This window comes from Dasypus novemcinctus, chromosome 26, assembly GCF_030445035.2.
Source record: "Dasypus novemcinctus isolate mDasNov1 chromosome 26, mDasNov1.1.hap2, whole genome shotgun sequence".
Classification (NCBI taxonomy): Eukaryota; Metazoa; Chordata; class Mammalia; order Cingulata; family Dasypodidae; genus Dasypus; species Dasypus novemcinctus.
The window spans coordinates 52,637,676-52,643,675 of NC_080698.1; positions in this window are offsets into that span (position 1 = coordinate 52,637,676).

The window sequence follows — 6,000 nt, forward strand, 5'->3', positions numbered from 1 at the left end:
GGCCTCTGCCCAAGCTTTCTCCCGCGTCTGGGACGCCCACCCTTCCCTCCGGCAGGTCATTCCTTCAGTATTCACAAAACTCTGTTGACATTCATTAAGTGCCTACTCTGTGATCGGCCCTGGGTGTTCTAAGCTTGAGCAACAATGAGCCTGGTCCCAGCTCTCAGAGTACCCACAGTCTGGAGGAGGACGTGCAAGCTGGGACAGGGGTTTGGGTGTGAAGGATTGACCCAGACTCGGAGATCCCCGAGTGGGAACAGAGGGTGAGCGAGAGTCAATCAGGGGACAGGAGCTGAAGGGGCATTCCAAGCAGAGGGGACAGCACGTGCAAAGGCCCTGCGGCAGGAGAGGCCAGGGCGAGGCCACCTCCAGGGGTGAGCACCGCACAGCTGCACGGGGTCTGGTTTCCTGAAGGGCCCGCACTGGGGGTTCATGCTCTGCGGTTGCCATTTTAAAATTCATAATCATTTGTTTCTTTGCCTTCGTGGTCTGTAAGTGACATCTGATGGGACATGCAGCATGCCCTGGGACCCGGAGCCTCAGCTTGCCCACGGTCCCCCTCCTGCCTCCATATCCAGGAACGCTGGCTGCCTCCTCTGGGGGCCTGGACACGGGAAGGGTCGGGGTCTAGCAGGAGTGCCCCGCTGTGTCTTGGGGCAGGGCAAGGCAGCGGCTCTCCTCACCCCAAGCTGGCATTTGGCAGGCGACTCGGTAGGGGGATCCACGTAGCGAGTGGGGGTCCCCATCCTGGCCCTGGGGTCAGCATACCCTTGTGGCTGCCTGTCCACCACAGGGAGGGGGTGTTGCAGGCCCGTGGGACAGGAAGACAGACACTTGGCTCGCCCTGCGGGCCCATCCAGGACATGGAGTGCTGGTCCAGCGGCTGGTGAAAGGGGAACCAGCAGCTGGTAGGTGTGAGCTGGTGGGCACACGGGCCGGGTGGGGCCTGGGGGGCCGCACTCACAGGTGAAAACTAAGTGGCAAATAAACACCTGACGGGTCACAGGAGAGTGGGGGGGGCAGGAGACGGGGGAAGTTTCATGTGTTAGCACTGTAGGAACGTTTTATTCCTGTCCTTGGCACAAGGGGCCTGCAGGTCCCTTTCACGCCAGGCTCCAACTGCAGAGCCGGGCCTGGGGCAGGACACATTTAAGGGACTCGAGGTCGGCCGCTGTGGCTGGAGCTGAAAGAAATGGGTGGGCTAGACCGCTGTGCCCCAGGCCCAGTGCTGGAGGCCTGAGAAAATTGTCTTCCCGGGCCCGAGGGGTCAGATAGTTATATCCCCATTTCACAGGTGGGAGAACGGAGGCTCAGAATGCGAAGCCAGAAAGAGCACGGAGGATGCTGTTTCCCAGGAGGTGTTCAAACCTATGGGTGCCCTTGGATTTCTCGTCGTGGGGGGGGGGCAGTGGCAAGAGGGTGGCACAGATCGTTTGGCGTCTGGAACCTTCCAAGGCCCCAGGCTTCCTGCCGCACCCACCGGCCCCTGGCCCCGTACAGCCGATGAGCCTTTCGGAGCTTGCCCATCAGATAAAGGTACATTCTTACATCACATCTCTCTACTCCCAGCGCTGGTGGTACCAGCTCTTGGCCAACTGGAGGGGCGAGTTTCAAAACAACCAGATCAGAAAGGGCGAGGATGGTATGTTTTCCCTCTGACTTTCCTCTCCCCACCCATCAAGCCTGTGGCTCCCGGGGACCATGTTTTTCTGGTAAAGAGAAACCAAGGCTCAGCTTCATACTGGAGGACATTTAATCCACCGCCGCAGGGCTGCCAGATAACATACGCAGACCTGGTTAAATCTGAATTTCAGATAAACAACTAACACATTTTTGTCCCAAATATGGCTTGGGATGGACCTATACTAAAAGTAATTGCTGTTTATCTGAAATTCGGATTTAAATGGGTAGCCTTTATTTTTTGCCGAGTCTGGCAAGCCTCCTCCCACCCATCCCCTGAGCTTCATGTCCAGGCAGGAACCCCAAAAGTGTCTTGAGAGCGCCCACAGTTCAAGCCCAAGCACACATTTTCAGGAGCCCAAGAGGAGAGAGACTTAGAGATCACATTTCCCCATCCATGCCAAAACGCAGCGAGCACGCGGCTTTGTCAAGGTCGCACGGCCGGGCGGTGTCCTGGACGCTGGGAGGTGCTTGGTGCTGCGGGAATATTCCTTGGACCGCTAGCTAGGCAGGCTGGGTGTTGCCAGTCCCATTTTGCAGAAAGGGAATCTGAGGTCCAGAGAGGGGGAGCAGCTTCCTGTGGCTCACAGGACGGCTAACCCACGTCTAACTCACCCCACCTGAGGCCCCAGCCTCCCCAGCTTCTACCCGCCCCGCGGCTTGGTGGTCAAGCATGTGGGGTTCCGAGAAATGCACGTGGGCTTGAACCTCAGCGCCTCCCCCCGCTGGCTCGGTGACCCTGGTCAGGTGCTTCCTCTCCTCGGGCCTCCGTTTCCTCATCTTGGAAATGGGAAGAGTGAGATGCTCTCTTCCCAGGGGCGGCGATGAAAGAAGAGGGCACACTCTGGTCATCAGAGACCTCAGTGCGCCGCAGGAGCACGCGTCCTGGCTGTGCCGCTCGCCGCCTGCCTCGGCCCACGTGTCTGGTCCAGGCTTCTCCAGTGTCCTCTGCTATGAAAGGGAGATTGTGACATCCAGCTGGAGGGAACTGTGTGAGGAGGATTCAACGAGACAGCGCAGGAGCACCCCTGGCCTGCGGTCCGGCTTCAGTAGAGGATCGTGAATGTTCTTTACCCAGCGGGCGTCTTTGTCTTTTCACAGCCGGGGAGACCGAGGCCTGGGAAAGGCGAGGCTGTATGCCCCTCCCAGCCTCCCCAGCCCCTCTGCGGGGGCAGCACTGGATCTGCTGGAGCCTTCCCGGGAGGGGGCAGCCTTGGACTCCCTTGGCAAAGCCCCCGGGCGCTGCAGCATCTCAGGGTGGAGCCCGGCCTCTCCTACACCTAGAAGGCAGGGCGTTTAATTAAATCCCGAGGAGGTCAGAGGGCGGGGGCCCGTGTGTGGCCTGGGGACTTCCGACTCCCGCTGCCTCTCCACCCAGAGTCACCTGCCTACCTCCTTCCCCTCCCTCCCAGCCAGGAGGGCCTTTGTCCCAGCCGGGTGTCTCCGAACACCCGCTCGGCCTTTGTTTTTCTATCCTTTCTTAATGTGGTAAAATAGACTTTACTTGAAATTTACCATTTCAGTCATTTTAAGTATGTTATTCAGGGCATTAAGTACATCCGCGGTGATGCATAACCATGACCACTATTTCTACAACTTTTTCATCACCCCAAACAGAAAAGTGCACCCATTAAAAAATAACTTCCCGCGCCCCCTCTGCCTGCAGCCACTGGGAACCGCTCATCTCCTGTCAACTTACCTCCTGTAAGTGACCTCAGACAGTATTTGTCCCTCTGGGTCCCGCCTCTCTCGGCCTGCAGGCTTCCATGCCGGTCTGCGCTGTCGCGCGCTCCAGCACCTCCTTTGCGGCTGAGTGGTGTCCCGTCGCACGGCCCTGCCACGTCCTGATTGTCCGTTCATCTGTCAGGGGGCGGCTGCGCTGTGCCCACCTCTTGGTCTGAGCCTGCTGGGGGTCGATGCTTAGGACCCACCGGACTCCCTAGCCACAGCCGCTGCCCCCGGGCCTCCCCGCCCGCCTGGGGGTCTCTTCCCTGCGGCTGGAGTCCAGCGCCCTCATCCCCCTCCCCCGAGGTCTTCATTTGGGACCGTGGGCACGTGTGGGAGGGGAGGGTCCCAGCTGTCCTCACGCTGTTACCGCCACATCCCCTTCTCCGACGAGAGGAGCCCGAGTGGTTGAAAAGGCCTCCTGGCGTGTAGCTGATGTGGGCTTTGGGTGGGAGGCTCTTTGTCTCTTCGGAGATAACCTTGACCTACGCTGTCTGTCCTGACTTGTGGGTGTGGGATGGTGAGAGGCTGCAGTCCTGCCCTTGCTGACCATGGCAGCGACTCCAGTCCCAGGAAACAGCTTATCAAGGCAAAGTCTATAAGCTTTAAAGATTCAGGGGAAATGCAAACCAAATGTGCTAACAGCTTATCTAGAATGTCTGGAGTCCATGCTAAAAGCTTACCTAGGAGGTGGAAGACATATGCTAATTCAAGCCTATTGAGAACTGAAACAAAAGGACCATTTGGCCTTTCCTCTCTGTAAAAAAGCGACTCAAAAGTCTTGTTTGGGGCTGGGGTTTGCAACAGAAAGCTCCCGAGTCCGGCCGGCCGTCAATAAACCATTTTTCCTTCTCAAAATCGTTCCTGAGTCCTGGCCTTTCTCTATGCAAATAATTGAACCTCTCTCAAATTCTACAACATAGCATGCTCTTCCACAGGCAGCTGGTGCTGCCTTCTCCACGGCTGTGAGCCGGGGGGCCTGTCCTCCCCCCCCCCCTGACACGCAGGGAGCCGCGGGGCCTCCCAAGGCACGTGGCCGACAAGTGGCAGAGCCGAGCTTCTGACTCTGGGCCCAAGGCTCGTCCGCCCCCAGGTCGCTTCTGCTGCTCAGACGATGTCACCAGAGCAGGGCCCACAGCGGTCCGTGGGAACAGAGGCCAGGTGCCAACCCTGCCGCATCGGGGCACTCCTACTTCAGGCCTGCCCAGGCCCCTGCCCCTCGGGGAGCTGGCGCCATGGGAGGGCAGGTCACCAGCAACGAGTAACACACACACGGGGGTAAGATCATTGCAGGTGGTGGCCGTGCCAAGGATGAGAGCCCCAGGGGGCTGTGAGGGGAGGGACGGGGGCGGCAGGGCTGTTTAGATAGGGTGGCTGGTGGAGGAGGCACTGCTGAGGACCTGCGACTAGAAGGAAGCAGCCGTGGAAAGCTCCGAGGGTAGGGCAAGCGACAGAGGGAACTCCCCTCGAGTTGAGCCTGAGCTCGGGATGCTGAATGGGGTAAAAGGGAAGCAAGAGCGGGGGCATGTGGCAGAGGTGAGATGATGGGACTTGTCAAGAGCTTGGACTGTTTATGGGGACAACGGGGAGACCAAACGATGGGTTCAAGCAAGGGAGTGGCATCATTTGATTTACGCTTGAAGGAACCCGTCAGACTGCAGAGTGGAAGACGAGGCGTGGGAAACACAAGGGGAAGCAAACGCCAGTGGGGGAAACGGTTCTACTCATGGCTTGAAATGAGAAGGGTTCAACGTCCCAGCGGAACTGAGCAGCACCCCGTCACCCTCGTTCCTCTGAGACAACCGATCTCCTGGATGCTGGGGTCTTCTGAATACCAAGGCAGGTGGAAGGATGGAAGGCTCCTGCCAATAAGGAGCAGTTTGTCCCTTTCCTGCCTAAGCTGGGGAGGCCTGAGTTCATCTGCCAAAATTCCGATAAGTTCCAACAGCTACACGCGGAACTGAATTTCTAGTGAAATTTAGCCATTAGGATGGTCTGGGGTTGGTCCACAAAAGTACATGGTCCACATGGTGTTTTAAACAAAACTGAAATTGTCACTGACATTTCAATCATAGATTTTACATAAAAACCTGGATTTCTGGCTTCTCTGGAAAACTCCAGAGTTCTGGCAGCCCTGGGCCTGCATTCCCTCCCAACTTCAGTCAGGGACTAGAATTGGGGCCACCGCATTCAGACAGGGCACACGTGTCTTTTCCCACATTTTCCCACAGTCTCCACCACTCCTTATGGCCCCCCAGTCCAGTCACTGTTTACTTTAATGGTCCCCAAGACATTTGAATTTATGATTCGTATCTTTACTTAAAAGGCTGGTAATTCCAAGGTTTGCTAATGATGAGAAATTTTTGTCATCTGCTGTGGGATGGCCATTATGGAAATTATCCAGTGGTTTCTAGTAAAGTTGGTTTTATCTAGTAAATTGAAGACTTGCATTTCCCATGACCTGGCAAATCCTGTCCTAGATTTATACCCTACAGGAACTCATACCAATGTATACCAGAAGACAAGTATAAACACTATTTATCCTAAACTAGAAAAAAATCCTAGTATCCATTAATAGGAGAATGATAAATTGCC